The following is a 21,289-nucleotide window of genomic DNA, read 5'->3' on the forward strand; positions in this document are numbered from 1 at the left end:
TTCACAGTCCAACTCTCACATCCATACATAACCACAGGAAAAACCATAGCCTTGACTAGATGGACCTTTGTTGGCAAAGTAATGTCTCTGCTTTTGAATATGCTATCTAGGTTGGTCATAACTTTCCTTCCAAGGAGTAAGCATCTTTTAATTTCTTGGCTGCAGTCACCATCTGCAGTGATTTTGGAGCCCCCCAAAATTAAGTCTGCCACTGTTTCCACTGTTTCCCCATCTATTTCCCATGAAGTGATGGGACCGGATGCCATGATCTTCGTTTTCTGAATGTTGAGCTTTAAGCCAACTTTTTCACTCTCCACTTTCACCTTCATCAAGAGGCTTTTTAGTTCCTCTTCACTTTCTGCCCTAACGGTGGTGTCATCTGCATATCTGAGCTTATTGATATTTCTCCCGGCAATCTTGATTCCAGCTTGTGTTTCTTCCAGTCCAGCGTTTCTCATGATGTACTCTGCATATAAGTTAAATAAACAGGGTGACAATATACAGCCTTGACATCCTCCTTTTCCTATTCGGAACCAGTCTGTTGTTCCAAATCCAGTTCTAACTGTTGCTTAATGGGTCCAAGATGGCAGACAGGTCAACTTCCACTACCTTGAACCTCAATATTTGCTCACTGTAACACATCACCAAGCTAAGTGACACACCCACAGGCACCATCAAAGATCAAAAAATGGGCAGTGTCCCAAATTCTGGAAATCTCTGCCCCTTCCTCCAAATAGTTGGAATAACCCTCCCACTCATTAGCTTGTGAAATTACCCAGCCCATAAAAGCTAACCACACCACGTTTTGAGGCCACAGTGGCCCTCTGTGGTGGCCCACGTTCTCGTCTATGGAGTGTGTTTCTCTCTAAATAAATCCACTTCTTACCTATCATTTTGTCTCTCACTGAATTCTTTCTGCTATGAGACATTAAGAACTTGAGCTTCATTAGGTCCAGAAACCAGGTGTGTATTCTCAGCTGGAAGACTGTGGGTTTTGGCTGGGTTCAAGTCCCAAGCTGAGGTGAATGGTTTCACAAGCAGCAGTATATCCTTGCCTCTAGAAAGAATCTTGCCAGAATCTGCATAGCTTTCCTGTCTCCCTCATGTCCTGAATTTCCCCTCTTTGGATCTTTTCATCAGTTATTCGCTCTTCTGAGAAGACTCTGCCCTCTCCTGTCTACCTGTGAAAGTCAATCTGTGTTTTAGGTCCCTCATCACTTCTCCACCTCCCCAGATGCCCAGGTGGGATTAAACTCTGCCTTTCCCAAGTTGCCTAAGTCTTTGCATCTCTCTTAAAGCACCCATCCCAAACTGTGCTAGTCACCTGGTATTGTCACTGGCTAGCTATATATCTTTGGAACAGCAGGGGCCAGGGGATTTTCTTTCCAGGACTACATCTGAGGTGATGCTTTCTAAGTATAGAATCAGTCAGAATCTTCAAGTTGAAGAACCAGCTCCAGGGACTTGATGACCTCCAGCTCCAACAGTCCCTGAAGATGGAGTAGTCCTGGTCCCTTTGTAGGAAGGAGGGGATTAACAATCTCTGGGTTACTAAGGCCTCATGGACTCAGAAGTGAAGTTGCTCAGTCGTGCGTGACACTTTGCGATCCCATGGACTGTAGCCTACCAGGTTCCTCCGTTGGTGGACTTTTCCAGGCAAGAATACTGGAGTGGGTTGCCATTTTCTTCTCCAGGGCATCTTCCCGACCCAGGGACCTAACCCAGGTCTCTCGCATTTTAGGTAGATGCTTTACCCTTTGAGTCACGAGGAAAGCCTGTGGACTCAGGGCCTTCCTCAATGTCCCAGTTCTGCTGGGCCAGCTGTGGCTTCCTAGAAGACTCTGATTCCACAAGCTGGCCTGGCCTATGGGGCCCTCCCTCTGTGACCAAGTAGTCAGCCAGTCAGAGCTCTAGGGCATGAGATCTGATCTAGGGCATGAGCCTGACTTCAGGCATGTCTGGCTAACCTGGTCCAAGAGAGAATTACTTTCTGATCACTCCTTTCCTTTTCTGCTTCACATCCAACCCATCCAGCTGCCCTTGGGCAGAGCCCTAAGGTCAGGCTAGAGTACTCACCCTCCATCCAATTAATCACTAAACCCTGCCCTCCAAACCAGAGTTTTTTTTTTTCCCCTGGATCAAAAAATAAGATCAGTTTATCATTCCTCTGTTTAAAACCATTCAATGATTACTCATTGCTCTCAGGATTTCTCAGGCTAAAATTCTTAACAGGATTTGAAAACCTTTCACCTGGCCCTTTCAAAATAAGAGGATTTATAATCTTTTCAAAAACAACAAGAATCCTGACACAATCTTAATTACTCCAGCTGTCAAAACTGTTTAAGATTGATGAGGTCTGCATTAAGCTGTTAGAAGGTGATTAACTCATTTGTCCTGAATGGGTGTGAATTCCAAGGAAATTGTTTTTCCACCCTCTTCTCTGTTCTGCCTGTGATACTATCCTTAGGTGACTGCTGGTGACAAGGCTTATTAAGGCAGTCAGGGTGGAAAGGACTGTGGAGGGGATTGAAGGGGGAGTCTTGTAGATGAGATTCCTTTGTTGTTGTTCAGTTACTAAGTTGTGTCTGAATCTTTGTGACCCTGTGGGCTGCTGCACGCCAGGCTTCCTTGTCCTTCACTGTCTCCGGGAGTTTGTTCAGATTCATGTCCATTGAGTTGGTGATGTATTTTACCATCTCATCTTCTGCCGCCCATTTCTCCTTTTGCCTTCCGTCTTTCCCAACATCAGGGTCTTTTCTAATGAGTCAGCTCTTTGCATCAGGTGGCCAAAGTACTGGAGTTTCAGCTCAGCATCAGTCCTTCCAATGAATGTTCAGGATTGATTTCCTTTAGGATAGACTGGTTTGATCTCCTTGCAGTCCAAGAGACTCTCAGGAGTCTTCTCCAGCACCACAGTTTGAAAGCATCAACTTTTTGGAGCTCAGCTTTTTTTATTGTCCAGCTCTCACATCCATACATGACTACTGGAAAAACCATAGTTTTGACTATATAGACATTCGTTAGCAAAATTATGTTTCTGCTTTTTAATACACTGTCTATGTTTGCCATTGCTTTTCTTCCAAAGAGCAAGCAACTTTTAATTTCATGGCTGGAGTCACCAGCTGAAGTGATTTTGGAGTCCCGAAATATAAAGTCGCTCACTGTTTCCATTGTTTCCCCATGAAGTGATGGGACTGGACGCTGTGATCTTAGTTTTTTTTAATGTTCAGTTAAGCCAGATTTTTCACTCTCCCCTTTCACCTTCATCAAGAGTCTCTTTAGTTCTTCTTCCCTTTCTGCCATAAGTGTGGTGTCATCACCATATCTGAGCACCATATCTGATTCTCTGGGCAATCTTGATTACAGCTTGTGCTCCATCCAGCCCAGCATTTCACATGTTGTACTCTGCATAAAAGTTAAATAAGCAGGGTGACAATATACAGCCGTGACGTACTTCTTTCCCAATTTTGAACCAGTCCATTGTTACATGTCTGGTTCTAACTATTGCTTCTTGACCTGCATACAGATTTCTCAAGAGGCAGGTCAGGTGGTCTGGTATTCCCATCTCTTGAAGAATTTTCCACAGTATATTATGATCTACATAGTCAAAGTCTTTAGCATAGTCAATGAAGGAGATGTTTTTCTGGGATTCTCTAGCTTTTTCTATGATCCAACAGATGTTGGCAATTTGATCTCTGGTCCCTATGACTTTTTTAGGTCCAGCCTGTACATCTGGAAATTCTCAGTTCACATACTGTTGAAACCTATCTTGAAGGATTTTGAGCATTACTTTGCTAGCATGTGAGATGAGTGCAATTGCACGGTAATTTGAGCATTCTTTGGCATTGCCTTTCTTTGGGATTGGAATGAAAACTGATCTTTTCCAGTCCTGTGGTCACTGCTGAGTTTTCCAAATTTGTGGCATATTGAGTGCAGCACTTTCACAGTATCGTGTTTTAGGATTTAAAATAGCTCAGCTGAAATTCCATCACCTCCACCAGCTTTGTTCATAGTGATGTTTCCTAAGGCCCACTTCACTTTGCACTCCAGGATGTCTGGCTCTAGGTGAGTGATCACACCCTTGTGGTTATCTGGGTTATGAATATCTTTTTTTATAGTTGTTCTGTGTATTCTTGCCACCTCTCCTTAATATCTGCTGCTTCTGTTAGGTCCATACCGTTTCTATCCTTTATTGTTCCTATATTTGCATGAAATATTCCCTTGAAGATATCTCTAGTCTTTCCCATTCTATTGTTTCCCTCTATTTCTTTTCATTGTTCACTTAAAAAGGCATTCTTATCTCTCCTTGCTATTCTTTGAAACTCTGCATAAAGATGGGTATATTCTTCCTTTGCCTTTAGTTTCTCTTCTTTTTTCAGCTATTTATAAGGCCTCCTCAGACATCCTTCTTGACTTTTTGCATTTCTTTTTCTTGGTTATAGTTTTGATCACCACCTCCTATGCAATGTTATTAACCTCCGTCTATAGCTCTACAGGCTGTCTGAAATAGCTGAGGGGAGGTCAAGTGTATGGCGACAGATGGTAACCAGATTTGGGGGATAATCACTTTGTAATGAACACAACCATTAAATCTTAAGAAGAGTAGTGAAGTCAATATTTAAATCCATATCTCCTTAGCTCTGATACTTTCCTTTATTCCTCTCTGATCCAGCATAGCTGGGTGTCAGGCACCTCTGCATTCACCATCTGACTGAATCCTCACAATACACCAGGAGGCGAACGCTTGTAGTTAGAACATGATTGATGAGGGGACTGAAATGCAGAGGGAAGAATGAGCAGACCAAGGTCACCCAGCCAATAAATCACTTCTCTTTTTTCTAGCTCTAGCTCTACTACTTGCAATATTTCTTTCACTATGTAATCTGTCATCCCAATGCAGACATAATAAAGTAGAACATTTTCCTCTACAAAGGTTTGCTGATAATCTTGGGATCAAAGGTAATCAGCCAAAAGATTGAATACAAGTTATGTAATTAATCAGTCTAAAGACTGATTACTGACTGAACAGTTACGAGTTTAGTCAGTGGCCTTCCTCAGTTCTATAGCAGACAAAACATTCTGTTTCCATAAGGGTCAGCTCCTGCCAAGTTCAGAAAGCTCAGCCCAGGTCTGTTGTTAATTCTGAATTCTTCAGATGGAAGAACTCTTACACACACACACAAGAATGCTTACATGAGGCTTCATTCCTGGGACAAAACAACGAACCATTGAAAGAGGATAGGGGCCCTCTCTCACCCTCTGAGATGGCACACTTTCTGTCTATAGAGTGTGTTTGTCTCTAACCAAATCCACTTCTTACCTAAAAAAATGGAAGAAAGAAAGAGGACGGGGGAACTTTCCTCGTTGTCCAGTGGTTAAGAATCTACCTGTCCAGTGGTTAAGTGTAAGGGAGGCAGGTTTGATACTTGGTTGGGAACATAGGATTCCACATGCCTCAGAGCAACTAAGCCCATGCACCATAACTAAAGAGAAGCCCAGGCTCCACAACAAAAGACCTGATGCAGCCAAAATAAATAAATTAATTAATTAATGAGAAAAAAAAACTTTTAAAAAAAAAGGAAGAAAGAGGATGGGTTATGTAAGACTGAAAATTAAGAAGTCCTGAAAGGTGGGAACCAGCTGCCAGGCCCAATCCAAAGTTCCCTAGCAAACCAGCCCTAGTGTAGAGAGGATTCTAAAAGGCCAAAAACAAAAACACATTCATTAAACACACTGGAGATGAATTCTTTCAAAGCAGCTTAGTCCTCTGGTGGGGCCTTCCCCTGTCTTTCCTCCACCCACTCTGCCCCTACAAATATTCAAGGAGAGCAGACACCCACTGGCTTCATCTGGCCCACAGATGAGTTTTCTTTAAACTGCACACAGTTTTTAAATAGCTGTAAACATCAAAAGTGAGAAGTTTTACCTAAGAATCTAGACTTTTCTTTTGGAAAATCAGAAGTTTTTCATATGAAGCCAAGTGGCTTCATATCTCTGAATGATAACTATGACAAAGTTGAGCAGTGGCTGCCTCCAAGGTATTTTTATACCCAGACCACTTGACTCACTTATCTTCGATGCCTGACCCCTGTGGGCATCTGTTTTTCACTCAGGCCAGGTGAGACTTCCCATCTGCATATCAAGTGAAACAGATCTCCCCTCACCCTAACATTCAAAAATCCTTCACAACACAGCTTATTCTGACTTACCCGTGTGATTAGACTTCATTCTGAATTTATCTACTTCCTGCATAAACAGGTCCCTTACCTTCCCACATTCACATTTTTGCTGGTGCTTTTTCATTTCCTCTAAGATGCCTTCCATCCCAACCAAATCTGGGAACTCTCCTGCACCCTCAAAAGTCCATGTGAGGGCCTTTTTGGAATCTCCCAAACAGAAATAACCTTTCTTTCATTAGAGGCTCCAAAGTGCCGTGTTGTTTTGCAGTATAGTCATACCTTATGTATTCTTCTTTACAGATGCTGGGATTTTTACAAATTGAAGGTTTGCAGCAACCCTGTGTTGTCAGATGATGGTTAGCATTTTTTAACAGTAAAGACATAAAAGCTATTGCATACTTAACAGATTACAGTATAGTGTAAACATAACTTTTATATGCACTGGAAAACCAAAAAAAAAAAAAAAAAAAAGTCTTGATTCACTTGCCTTTTATATTTGCTTTACTGTGGTGCTCTGGACTGAACTGGCAATACCACCCAGGTCTGCCTGTACTTGCTCTGGACTTTTACAACTTCACATATTTACATATTATAAGTTCTTTTCCTGTGATTCACTTCTGTCCTGGCCAGTAGTCCAACTGAGCCGAGCCAAGGCCTTACCTGTGAATAAGGTCTTAACCCTCCTGACCAGCCAAGTCACCAGATAAATACCACAGACTGGCTTCATTTAATGCCATATGGAGCAGTACAACTTCCTGACTGAGATTTGCCCGAATTCCTGACTTTTGTGACAGTTGTGTGATAGGATAATAAGCTTATTGTTTTAAGCCACTGTTTTGTCACATAGCAACAGATAACCAAACTGGTTCTGAAAATTTTAAAAGTTTTTAATCTTGTTAACTATTTTCAAGCCTTTTTACAAAATTAAAATAAACACACATACAACTTAAAGAAGGAGAAGAGAACTAATTTATTGAGTTCTTAATTTGATTCAGTTCAGTTCAGTCACTCAGTCGTCTGACTCTTTAGTGCCTGACAAGTTATATGTGTTACATTATCTAACACTCAAGACAATCTAACTTGTGCTATTATCTACATTTCTGAGAAGCAGGAACCAAAGCTGAGAGGGAGTGTGCTTTGCCAGCTCAGAAATCTGAGTGGATGGTGGGTAGTACTGAGGTCCTGGAGGGGCACCATAGGAGCTCTAAGCAGATGGACACTTGTGGTGGCTATTTTGCTCCCTCCATTTCGAAGTCACAGTTTAGCATGAGCAAGAACTATATAACCAGGAGACTGGAGAGAAGAGGCCAAAGTGAAAGTGATTTCATATTTAGTAACTACAAATACACATCATGAAGCTTTAATTTTTTCACTGTTTTTTAAATTATCATTTTAGTTGTCAACAAATGTTGATTGAAGGCAGGAGGAGGAGGAGACAACAGAAGATGAGACGGTTAAATGGCATCACCAACTCAATGGACATGAGTTTGAACAAACTCTGGGAGATGGTGAAGGACCAGGAAGCCTGGCATGCTGCAGTCCATGGGGTTAAAAATAGTCGGACAGGCTGAGGGACTGAAAAACACCACCACCACTTATTTTCCTCCTGTCCCCAACCACCTTCCCCTCTGGTAACCACTAATTTGTTTCTCTGTGTCTATGAGTCTATTATTGTCTTGTTTTGTTTAGATTCCACATATGAGTGAAATCATAAGGTTTTTGTTTTTCACCTTCCATCTTATTTCACTTGATTCTACAACTAAATAACAGCTACTATGAATTCAGTAATTACTATGTACCAGGCTCTGTGCATCTCTTAAAATGCTTGCAACAACCCTAAATGGATAGAGGTATAGTTGTTATTATCTCCATTTTACAAAGGAGGAAAGTAAGGCACAGAAAATTTAAGTAACTTACCCAAGACCTCCCAGCTAAGTGGTGAAGCCAAGCTATCTAATTTCAGATCCTATACTTCTAGCTGTGTAAGTTAAGACAAGCCCTGTAACCTTTCTGATCTTCAGTTTCTGATCTATAAAATTGGGAAATCTTTGTGAGGATTAGAAATAATGTATATAAAATGACTATCATGGCAAGTGCCTAGCATTTTATAGATATTAACTATTTCCTTAATGGCTTAGTGTTAGGGGTTGGATCGTGTCCCTCCTAAAGATGTTGAAGTCCTAGCACCTGGTGCCTATGAATGTGACCTTATTTGGAAATAAGGTCTTTGCAGATGATGAAGTTAAGATGAGGTTATTAGTATGAGAAATCTGGACACAGAGACAGACACAAAGTGAGAGTGCCATCTGAATATCAAGGCAAAGGTCAGGGTGATGTATCGACAAGACAAGCAACACCAAAGACTGAAAGCAAACCTCCAGCATCTAGGGGAGAGGCTTGGAACAGATTCCTTCAACGCACTCAGAAGGAACCAGCCCTGCTGACACCTTAATTTTGGACACCCAGCCTCCAGGACCATGAGAGACTACGCTTCTGCTGCTTTCAGCCACTCAGCTTGCGGCCCTTTGCTATGGCAGCCCTGGGGAACTAATACCTTTGATACTCGGCAACGCGTCTCTGAGTCTCTGGGTGTATACAGCAACCTGCTGCTAGCATCCTGGGTGCTCTGCACATGTGCAGCCCTGCAGCCCAGCTGTACATGGAGTCAGTCTAATACATTAGAAGGTGGACCAAGATCAACTCTCAAGATCTCACCTGTCTTTTGTGCTCCTCTGGATCAAGTGCCCACTACTCATATGCTGCCTTGGGTAGAGCAGAATGTCTTCAGTAAACTCATTCAGAAGAAGGTGCTGGTGGATAATTTGTCCTCTCAAATGAATTAATCACACCTGAAAGGTGAACTCTCCGATACCTTGGTGCCCGGTTGGAAGAGATTTTAGGTTAAGACCCCTCAGGCTCCCCCAGAATATCTGCGTGCCCTACAGTCCACGCACCATGTGCACTGCTCTCTGCATACAGATATCCATGTTCAGAGATCAAGGGATACTTTCCAGCACAGAAGGTGATTTAAGCAGCCTAGGTAAATTCCTCAGGCCTTCAGGGAAATCAGGATAGCCTCAGAGAGCATTTAGAAATGGAGAGGCAGGAGGGCTTTGTGAACCCAAGAGATTCATTGTTAAGGCTTGGAAAATAATTAGAGGTGGAATGAGCTCAAGCTGCAGCAACCAGGGACCCTGTGGGACACTGTTTTTCAGGAACTCTAGAAGCAGCATTCCCTCAGGTTCATTTTCAGGAAAGGAAAAGATCTCTAAACAAAAAGACCATCATAGCTGTTTAAAATAGGTGGAGGTCATGATCTGTTAGTGTTCTCTGATCTATTAGGGGGCAACAGACCACCTGCATATTGCTGTTTAACAAACTACCCCACACTGAGCAGCTTAAAATAACAATATTTATTGTCTCACGTAATTTCAAGGGGTCACCCTACCTGGGTGGCTCTGGATCAGGGTCTTTCATGAGGTTGCAGTTGGGCAGTTGGCTGGGGCTGCAGTCTTCCCAAGGCTTGACTGGGCCTGGGGGATTTGCTTCCCAAATGGCTCCCTCATGTGGCTGTTGGTAAGAGGGCTTATTTTTCATTTACTGTTGTCCTGAAGTCTCACTACCTTACCACATAGCTGGTCACATAGGGTGACCAATCATCTTGGTTTGCCCAGGACTAAGGGGGTTCTCAGGATGTGAGACATTCATTCTAAAACCAGGAAAGTCCTGGGCAACCTGGGGACAAGTTGGTCCTCATATGTGGACTTCTCTCCCAGGGGCTGCTCAGAATACGAAGAGAGTGGCCAAAATAGAGCTATGAGGCGTTTTATCATCTAATCTTACAAGTAACATACTGTGCATCACTTCTGGTCTAGTCTGTTTGGTCAGACAGACCAGCCTTGGTACCGTGTGCAAATCTACTATAAAAGGTATACATATTAGGAGGTAGGGTTCAGTGGAGCCATCTTGGAGGCTGGCTACCACATTTCCCCAAAACTCAGTGGTTTAAAGCAACCATCCTGTTAGTATCTCTCATGAGTCTGTGGGTTAACAGGGCTCAGACAGATGGTTCTTCTGCACCCCATGATGTCTGCTGGATCTGCAGCCACTAGGGCTCAATTGAGCTGGAATCTCAAATGACATATTCCCATGGCTGGCAGTTGGTGCTGGCTGTTGGCTAGGAGCTAATCTAAGGCTGCCTATGGGACAGTCTTGGTTCTCCTCCATGTGACCTTTCCATATGGCTTTGACTGGATTCTGAGAGGGAACATCCCAAGAACAGGCATGTAAGCAGAAGGAAACAGAAGCTACCAAATCTCCTAGGACTTGAAGCCAGAAGCCCTTGAACATCTTATATTGCATTCCATTGGCCAGAGCAGTCACAGGGAGAGCCGAGATATAAGGAAAGGGGAAATAAACTGTACTTCTTGATATGAGGAATAGCATATGTTTGTAGTAAGGGGAGGGATTATTAGTAGCTACTACGCAGCCTAATGGGTCTACCACTACCCAAAGATTGTGCTTCAAGGTTTCTCTTTAGTGAATGTGCAAAAGCTCCAGAGGTGGTGAAATATTCCAGGCACTCTTAAATTTCTGAATCTATAACCCTGGCTTTATTTTTTTTTAATATTTTTAATTAAAAATTTATACATGTAATTGTAATGAAGTTATATAGAAAAAATAGGTAATCAATACTTAAGAGACCATGTAATTTTGGTGCATAGCATCTTAGAATTTACACTATGCAAAAATAATAATTTTATTTTACAAAACTGTAACCATTTTGAACCTACTATTTTTGAATCTGCCATTTTCTCCTAAAACTACATTGTGAGTCTCTTTCTGTGATGGTTAATATAGAGCTAGAGCTACCTCAGTTTAAGGGTTGCATAGTATTTCATTGTATACCCACTAGCCAAGACTGTTGATAGCAACAACAGAGATACACTGTGGTTAGGTTATTTAGCAAAAAAGGAAAAATTTTGAAAAGTATTGGATAGCCCATGGAATCTATGCTATGTCAGTTTAGAGTTCCATTAGCTATTTTTATGTAATAATCCGTAAGACTTAGTAGAATAAAACACTCACCATTTTAATATACTCATAAATTCTGTGGGTCAGGAATTCTAACAGGGCACAGCAGGGATGATGCACAATGTCGGGGATCTTGGCTGGGAAAATTCACACTAAGAGTGAGATGAAAGGCTGGGGTGGGGGTGGAGTGGTAGAATCATCTGGAGGCTATTTCATGCACATGTTTGGAGACTGGGCTGCCATGCATTGAACTCTGGGCTGGCAGGGACTCTTGATCAGAGTGCCTATACAAGCTCTCTCTATGTGACTTGGGCTTCCTCACAGTGTGGTGGCCTCTGGGTAGTCTGACTTCTTACAAGGTGGTTCAGTGTTCTAGGAGCTGGTGTTCTAGCAAGCAGGGAGGAAGCTGCACCGCCTTTTGTGACCTAACCCTGGAAATCACTTTCACCAAAGTCTATTGATTGAAGTGGTCACAAGCCTGCTCAAATTCAAAAGAGGAGACATAGTCTCTACTTCTCAACGGGAGGAGTAGAAAAGAATTTGTGGCTATGTTCTAAAATCACCATAATTAGGATAATCTAAGTTACTATAACAAAGAAAGTTCAACTTACAGAGACTTAAAGAATATGGAAATTTATTTCTCTGGCACATAACAGTTACAAGGTGAGTAGTCTAAGTCACTGAGGCAGCTCTGCTCCACCAGACACCACTATGCCCCTGGAATCTAGGCTCCACTGCCAACACAGCAGTCTTGAAAACCGCTAACTGTCCTTGTGTCTTTGTGGGCAAAACCTTAGGCAGGAGCCCACACACCGGCCACTCAGCTCACATGCTTGTATCTTGTCTTCCAGGGAGCAAGGAGTGGGCATATTTGCCTTCTTTATGCTTCTGTAGTGGAAAGCAGGGGTGCTTCTTTCTTATCTTTAAATTTCTTCTTTAAACGAAGAATGATCAGATACTAGATACCCTAAAAACAAATATCCAGTAGAATATGGATGTATCATATCCCAGCTCTTACTGATAGACATTTCAGTTGATAAGTTTCTGTTGATAAGATGTTATTTACACTGTTTCAAGGAACATTCAAATATCTTTGAATATTTGTAAGATATTTTTTTCCCTTTAAGATACATTTCAGGACTTCCTTGGTCGTCCAGTTGTTAAGAATCCACGTTGCAATTCAGGGGACGTGGATTTAATCACTAGTCTGGGAATATCCCATGTGACATGGAGCAACTAAGCTCATGCACTATAACTAACTGAGCCTGCTCCCTAGAGCCTGTGCTCTGCAACGAGAGAAGCCACTGAGATGAGAAGCCTGTGCACCGCAATGAAGAGTAGCCCCTGCTTGTCACCGCTAGAGAAAGCCCACTTGCAGCAATGAAGACCCAGCACAGCCAAAAAAAGCAACAAACAAAGGAAACACTGTTACTGCCTTGATCTTTATCATGCCCTTATCCAGACTGACTATATAACCTCTCCCTATTTATGGGGTATGGGTGGTTAGGGGGGGAAGTGGATAGTTCTTATGGAGCTAGCCTGCTGTGTTTCCCTTTGTCTGCTGCTGCTAAATCGCTTCAGTCGTGTCTGACTCTGTGCGACGCACAGCCCACCAGGCTCCCCGTCCCTGGGATTCTCCAGACAAGAACACTGGAATGGGTTGCCATTTCCTTCTCCAATGCATGAAAGTGGAAAGTGAAAGTGCAGTCACTCAGTTGTGTCCGACTCTTTGCGATCTCATGGACTGCAGCCTACCAGGCTCCTCTGTCAGTGAGATTTGCCTGGCAAACTAATAAAGCCACCCTTTCCTTCTCTGTGGGGTGGAAAAATATATTTTCCAAGGAGTCATGTCATAGTTTCTGATGTCTAGTCCGTAGTTTCTGCATCTAGCCCTACAGAAACCCACCAAAGATGGCAACCTCCTCCTTTTCTTCAAGTCAGGGGTGGCAGCCCAGCAATTTGTATGAGCCAGGGAGAAACTCTGGAGAGATTCATTGTGTACTATCAAGGATGCTCCAGGATTAAGTGTTGGGGTGGCCATGATCATAACCTGCTCTTATTTATGGAGCATTGTGTGAAGGGCTTTACTCATACTGTCTCACTTAGTCTTTGCCTTATGGGGAAGATTCATCTTCATTTGATAAATTATCTTTATCAAATTATCTTCGACAAATTATCTTCATGTGATAGATGGAGAAGCTTAGGTTCCAAGAGATTAGGTAATTTATTTAAGGCCTTGGAGTCAAATCAGTGCTTGGAACATTTGCTTGTTGGATATTCCCTCCCTAACCCAGCTGCCATACTGGGGGAAGCCCAAGCCACATGAAGAGGCTATGTGCTGACATTTCAGCCAACAGCCTCAGCTGAGCTCCCAGCTGTCAGCCAGCATCAGCTCCCAGCCATGTGGGTGAGCCAGCTTGGATTCTTTAGCTCACTCTTCAGCCCAGTTGACACCCCAGGTGGCTATAGCCCCAACCAACATCACAGTAGTAGAACTGCTAAGTTGAGCTCAGCGACTCCAAAGACTGGAGAGAACTGATAATGAAATAGTTTTTGTGTCAAGTCACTGAGTTTTGGCAAGATTTTTTATGTAAGAGTGACTAACCAAAACAGGTGGGGAGCTACTCATTCTTGGATGAATCCCAGAAGAGTCTGAAGAGGGGGTTACTGCTCTGGGGGTATCACTAGAGTAGGGGGTCTTTGATGATTCTTACAAGCTCAGTGTACTAGGCTGCATCTGCATATGACAGTTTTGCTCGCTCCCTGCCCCAGATGGGGAAAACTTCATTGAGTCACAAGTCTGGGAAGAGAAACTGTGTATAAATAAGTTGACAGAAATCTGGGCAAGATTCCCAAAGTAAATAATGTTGATTCTCAACACAAAGAAGACTTTGCTTAATGCTACAAAAACTCACATAAACAGTCATTGCTTTATGACTGATTTGCTATATTTTCAAATTTCAAAAAAGTAACCATAATAAGCATCATTTTAAAAAGAAGCACTTGGAAATGCTGGGACATTGTGTGCAGTTCCTGAGGTCACAAGAGTATCCTTATCTTTTGGAGCTTCCCAGTCCTGCAGGCTGGAGGTTGTGCCAGTTTGACCTTTGGAAAGCCCCAGTTGGCACTCAGATCCCAAAGCAAAATCCAACGTTTCTTTTCAAAGAGCAGAAGAGAAGCTCACAAAAGTTCAATAAGATGGTGGCCTTTACCAATTTAGGTGTTTAGTCTCTTAACCCTCACTTCTCAGTCCCTTCCAGTTCAGTGGTTCTCAAATCTGGGGGCATAAAAATCATCTGGGAAGTACGTAAAAGATGTATAAAAAAATCCAGGATTCTTCCCTGAAGATTCCCATTCTCTAAGTCTGGGGTGGGATCCCGGAATTTTTATTTTAAAGAGAACCAGCTGGGACTTATTTGGCAGTCTAGTGGTTAAGACTCCTTGCTTCCAATGCATGGGGTTAAATCCCTGGTTGGGGAATTAAGATTCCACATGCCATTGTGCATGGCCAAAAAGAAAAAGAACTGGCTAATTCTTCCATTGTTGGGCCCCATACCCCAAGCTGAAGAGGACTATCATCTCAGGCCTTTCCTGAAAGTGTAGAATAGAGATGGGGAGAGTCCTCGATAACCCAACCTCCAGAGACCAGGATAGACCTTGGAAGGAGATCAAGATGGGATATTCAGATTCTGAGCCAGGAAGAATATAACAAACTCTGTAGCAAATGGTTTTCAAATTGTGTTTCTTCAACCCTAAGGGGTTCCTCAGATGTGTTATCACCTCCAACCCCAGCAGTTTCTCTTTGATCTGTTTTATCATAGTAGGTTTCCAAGAAAGATTGTGTTAGAAGAAAAGATTTTACTGCTAAATTCCTTCCCTGCTTAAGGATATAGTTTGGTGAGGGTGAGGAGCAAACAGAACCCTCAAACCTTGGTGGTAAGAATGAAAAATGATGCAGCCACTGTGGAAAAGCTTGGTGGTTCTGTAATAAATTATATGGAGATTACCATATGTCTTGGTTTGCTCAGGCTGTTGTAAAAAAATAACCATAGATGAGGTGAATTAAACAACAGACATTTATTTCTCACAGTTCTATTATAAACATTTGGCTCTTTACAACAGTCCAAAGGTGGAAACAACCCAAATTTCATCATAACTAACAAATGATGAATGAGTAAAAGTAATATATCTCTACAATGAAATACTACTTAACTATACAAAAGAATGAAGTGTTGATACATGAATGAACCTTGAAAACATCATGCTAAGTGAAGGAAATCAGTCACAAAAGGACAAATAATTGCATGATTCCATTTATATGAAATATTCAGAATAGGCAAATCCATAGAGACAGAGACGGAAAGCAGATTAGTGGTTGCTGGAGATTAGGGGGATGGGGTAATGGGGAGCGACTGCTTAATGAGTGCAGGATTTCTTTTGGGGATGATGAAAATGTCCTGGAACTTGATAGCGGTGATGGTCACACAACATTGTGAATGTGCTAAATGTCAATAATGACAAGCTTTATGTTGTGAGAATTTCACAAAATACAGCAATGAAAAAAAAAACCCCAATCAACAGACCTAGAACAATCATCTCACTATTATTACTATTATTTTTACTGATAAGGTAGCTGAGGTCAGAAAGGGGAAATGGCTTGGTGAGGTCACCCAGCATGTTAGAGGTACAGCCAAGTCTGGTGACCCCCAGCCTGCCATAGCAGGCTGCCTCTCTTCCTCAACATCCTTGGGCCCTTACCCCCAACCCCTACCAAAAATGCTAAGATTCAGGGACATGCAATGTCCTGAGCCACACATCACATCATAGTTTTTGCAGCCAGGCCCCCTGCTTCCCAGGAAGAGGTCCACCTTAACCCCCATAGAGCTGGGCCAGCCTTTCTTCTGCTGTCACCAGTGCCTATTGCCTTCAAGTGTGTTGATGAAAGACAAACCCACTTCTAACTTCATACTTGGGTAAATCTTCCTAAGGGGCTCGCTAAGCTGCATTCTTCGGACAGGGTTGATAAGGGCTGGGTGCATCAGATTCCTTACATTACAGACATTGCTTAGCTTCCCAAACTCCAGCTGGGCAGAGCGTCTGGAGGAACTATTGATGCTCCCAGGGTTGGGTTGGATTTATTCCAGCCATACGCATTTGTGTGGCTGGCTCTTCTCTCTGGCTGTTGGACCATATGCGTCTATCTCACAGTAGGTGCTTAATAAAGATCCATTGTAGGCTTCCCTGGTGGCTCAGTGGTAAAGAATCTGCCTGCCAATGCAGGAGACACTGGTTGATCCCTGGTCTGGGAAGATTCCACATGCTGCAGAGCAACTAAGCTCGTGCATCACAACTACTGAGCCTGTGCTCAAGCCAAGGAGACGCAACTACTGAAGCCCATGTGCCCTAGAGCCCGTGTTCCACGACAAGAAAAGCTGCTGCAATGAGATGCCTGAGCACTGCAACTGCAGAGTAACTTGCCACAACTAGAGAAAAGCCCACACAGCAATGAAGACCCAGCATAGCCAAAAATCAATCAATCAATACAATTATTTAAAAAAAAAAATTCACTGGCACAGTTGTCCCTGTCTTGTGGTCATCCTGGGACTGTCTTCATTCTAGTTAAGAGAGTTCAGGAAAAGGCCTCACTTTCCTTAGTGGCATTGAGAATAAAGGACTCAGGGTAAGTTGTACATGACGTGAGAATCATTTATCTGGTAGCCATCTGTCCTGACTCTTTGTGACCCCATGGATGCAAAATTCAAGTCCATGGAATTCTCCAGGCCTGCAATGCAGTCATGTCCAACTCTTTATGATTCCGTGGACTGTAGCTTGCCAGGCTCCTTTGCCCATGGAATTCTCCAGGCAAGAATACTGGAGTGGGTAGCCGTTCCCTTCTCCAGGGAATCTTCCCAACCCAGGAATCGAACTCAGGTCTCCTGCATTGCAGGCAGATTCTTTACCAGCTGAGTCACCTGGGAAGCCCAGGGTAGCCATTTGAGATGGAATTATTCGCCATTCTGGGAGGTAGGGGCAACAGAAGGGTATAACTCATTTGCATTTGCAGTACTGTGAACTTTAGAGGTCAGGTCTTCTGGAACAATTCCTTCAGCTTCTTACCTAGGGTTTCAAAAAATTGCTAAGGGTTTTGTTCTGTCTCCTCATATCCTGACCATTCCTTACATCTCTTAGTTACAGTCTCCAGACAAATCATGGAGTTTTAAAAAAAGGTGCAAAAACATACAAAAGGGCAATTGCAGGACCCAAGAAAATTGGCTCTTTGGCAATTTTCTAATCTCAGCTGAGAACCCTGGCTGAGAAGGGAAACCTAGTTCTGCTCATTTGTGTTCAGTATCTGCTTCAGTGTGGGGATGGGGAGGGCGGACTCCCTCAATCCTCACATGGTGACTCGCTTTGCTCAGCCTCTGATGATTATCCAACTCCTTGAACTTGAACTTGGAAATTGACTTCGGGCAGCAGGGATGGATGGAGACATTAAGGAAGACAGCAGCGTAGCAGTGGCCACAGTTTCTATGTTGCCATTTGGGATAAATCAGTAAAGGTGAGAATTGCTACAGGGCAGACAGAGGTTTTAGGGGTGAGTATTTACAATTCAGCCATGGTGGTTGTATGTGGTTTCCCTGCTGTGTGGACAGATGCCTTATGTCTGGATGCAGACTTTCATTTTACAGGACAGAGAGGTTTAGAAATGCTCTATTCCTATTTGGAGATTTTAGTGTATGACTCTGTTCAATGATCCAAGGTGTCCTGCCGAAGAGAAATCTGCCTTGGTGTTGTTCAATCCAGTCTTTCCCAGTTATTTGACTTCAGAATTCTTCCTCCTCCTCCCATTATAGCACTCATTTATACCCCGTGAAAGCCAGGTTTCCAAGAAATAATGGGAAATGCCTCCTTATGTCCTGTGGAGTTGGTTCTGGCCACTGATGCCCTACAGTGAGTAGCAATGGGGATATTCGGTCAGGACACAGGACAGGGGACCGTGTTATAATAATCCAGGAAGTAGCATCACATGTTGTATCTCTCAGGCTCCTTCCTACACTGAGATGTTTTGATTCTCTGCACACTGACCAGGAAACCACTATTTGCTGAGCACCATGCCCTAGGAGCTTTTTGTATGTCATCTGTGTAATCTCCCCTCAAGTCTGTTGTTTCCATTCTATAATGAGGAAATTGGGACTCCAAGAGGTTGTGTAAGGAGGTCACCCAGTTGAGTGTGTGGCAGAGTGAAGATCTGGGCTGAGGACTACGGGACCACACTGATACCCGCTCCTCAGACACCGATGGTGGGAAAGGAAACTGGGGCAGCCATAGTTCGGCAGTTCCTCCATCAGTTAAAGAGAATTGCCAAATGTCTTGGGCTGCTATGACAAATACCATGGACTGGAGGCCTTAAACAGCAGGCATCTGGTTCTCACAGTTCTGGAGGCTGGTGGGTCCCATGTCAGGTTTAGTGTCTGGTGAAGACTGGCGGGTGGCTGCCTCTTGCGGTTGCTCCCCTGTGTCTCTCCACTTCACTCACAAGCTGCATTTTCATGTTGCTCTTTCCAGAGTGTCTGGTTCCCATGAGGAGCTGTTTTGCTGGTCATGTGACCTTGGGCCTCTGGGCCTCAGTTTCCTCATCTGTAAAATAGGATGATACTCTCATTTTCTTTCTTCTGAACTTTTCCACATTTTCTTCTTCCTTCCCTCCTCTCCTCTTTCCTTCTCCCTTAATTTTTTCCTCCCTCAATTTGTTTTTCCATGTTGTCATAAACCTCAATCTCTAGCATTAATCTTCCCCTGGAAGATCCTTGAAACTCCGCTGTTGGATCCTCCCTAAAGTGGCTTGAGAGGCACCGATGGTTTTTCAGTAACAGAGACCAGACAAGAAGGCGACTGCTGAGGAATTCCATGTCAGTCAGGCGCTCTGTGCTCTGCATCTAGAATAGGGCAGTTTCCAAGGTGACTGAGCCTGGTGTGTGAGGATAAGGTGATAAGGTGAGGGCCTGGAGTTATGAGCTGCCAAACTCATAAACCATGCGGGCTTCCTCTGAGCCACTCGCCAAGCAATTTAACAACCAACTTGCTTCAAAGTGTTCCAAACTATTTAATGATCAGTGCATCTATAAATAGGGTCGTAAAAGCAATCTGGATAGATATTAATGTATGGGTTCAGTCCTGGAGTAACTAAACCTTGAGTTGTTTTGACCTCAGAGAGCCATCAAAGTCTGCTGCAAGGAACAATTCTGCAGTTGTCTTGTGGCAGATGTTTTGTTCCTGTTCAAAGTGTCCTTGTGTGTATAATTTGTTAACATGATAATAATGTGCTGCTTGGCACTCACAGTTTACTAAGTGCCTTCACACACATGTTGTCATTTGATCCTGGCAAGCCAGGCATTATTATGAGGCTCAGGGGAGATAAGTGACTCACCTCAGAACATCCAGATTGTGGGGTGAATGGGGCTGGGGTGGGGGGTGGGAATAGTGGCAGTGGTAGCAGAGTCCAGATTTCAGATAAGGACTATGTGGCTTCCAAATGTATCTTCCTATCTTATTCCATCAAATCCTATTTCCTGGTTTAAAAGACTGGATACAATCAGTGACTCTTCTGTTCTCAAAGGGGCCAGCACCCAAGTCTCTCCTTTGATTGCTTTACATTAAAAATAGGCTGGCCAGATTTAGTAAATAAAAATACAAAGCACCTCATTAAATTAAAAATTCAGATTAAACAATGAATAATTTTTTTCATGTAAGTACGTCCCATGATACCTGGCAACTCTAACTTAAAGTACTTGCTATTGTCAGGTAAGATAATTCTTACCTGTTCCTCTTTTTGGAGGGCAGAATAGAACGTGATGATTGGAGCTCGCATGATTTATGATTAAGGGCTCTCCATAATCAGGACTTGCAACACCCTGATTGCGCCTATCTGATTAAAAAACAAAAATAAAAAAATAAGATACTTGCTATTAAATATTTTTTCTTTTAAAAAATAATATGAGTTACAGAAATTTTGAAAAATCAGATAAACAAAAGAAAAGTGAAAGTGAAAGTCGCTTAGTCGTGTCCGACTCTTTGCGACCCCACGGACTGACTATACAGTCCATAGAATTCTCCACATCAGAATACTGGAGTGGGTAGTCTTTCCCTTCTCCAGGGGATCTTCCCAACCCAGGGACTGAACCCAGGTCTCCTGTATTGCAGGCAGATTCCTTACCAGCTGAGACACAAGGAAAGCCCATAGCAAAAGAAAGAAAATATAAATTAGTCCTAATTTTACCATCATGTAATATTAATATTTAAATATTAGCTGTTAATACTTTGTTATATTTATTGAAACCTCTTTTTACATTATGCATATGTTTATATGCATAATTCCTTTTTTAAAAATAGAAAAATGAATTTACTGATTATATATTACTTAGTTCAGTTCAGTCTCTCAGTTGCTTTGCGATCCCATGGACTGCAGCATGCCAGGATTCCCTGTCAAACACCAATTCCTGGAGCTTGCTCAAGTCGGTGATGTCATCCAATGATCTTGTCTTCTGTTGTCCTCTTTTCCTCCTGCCTTCAATCTTTCCCAGCATCAGGGTCTTTTCTAGTGAGTCAGTTCTTTGCATCAGGTGGACAAAGTCCTTCCGATGAATATTCAGGACTGATTTCCTTTAGGATTGCCTGGTTGGATCTCCTTGCAGTCCAAGGGACTCTCAAGAGTCTTCCCCAACACCACAGTTCAAAAGCATAGATTCTTCGTCACTCAGCTTTCTTTATAGTCTAACTCTCACGTCCACGCATGACTACTGGAAAACCGTAGCTTTGACTATACGGACCTTTGTCGGCAAAGGAATGTCTCTGCTTTTTAATATGCTGTCTAGGTTAGTCATAGCTTTTCTTCCAAGGAGCAAGCATCTTTTAATTTCATGGCTGCAGTCACCATCTGCAGTGATTTTGGAGTCCAAAAAAATAAAGTCTGTCACTGTTTCCACTGTTTCTCCATCTGTTTGCCATGAAGTGTTGGGACCAGATGCCATGATATTAGTTTTGTGAATGTTGAGTTTTAAGCCAGCTGTTTCACTTTC

General features: G+C 42.9%; 1 non-coding gene across 1 annotated transcript; it reads left to right on the top strand.

Moving 5' to 3' along the window:
• Positions 1-20,008: 20,008 nt before the first annotated feature.
• On the top strand, positions 20,009-20,144 carry LOC112587425. The gene has a single exon (XR_003111913.1). It is a non-coding gene; the product is annotated as a U8 small nucleolar RNA (small nucleolar RNA).
• The last annotated feature ends 1,145 nt before the right edge of the window (positions 20,145-21,289 follow it).

This window comes from Bubalus bubalis, chromosome 1 (assembly GCF_019923935.1).
Source record: "Bubalus bubalis isolate 160015118507 breed Murrah chromosome 1, NDDB_SH_1, whole genome shotgun sequence".
Taxonomy (NCBI): Eukaryota; Metazoa; Chordata; class Mammalia; order Artiodactyla; family Bovidae; genus Bubalus; species Bubalus bubalis.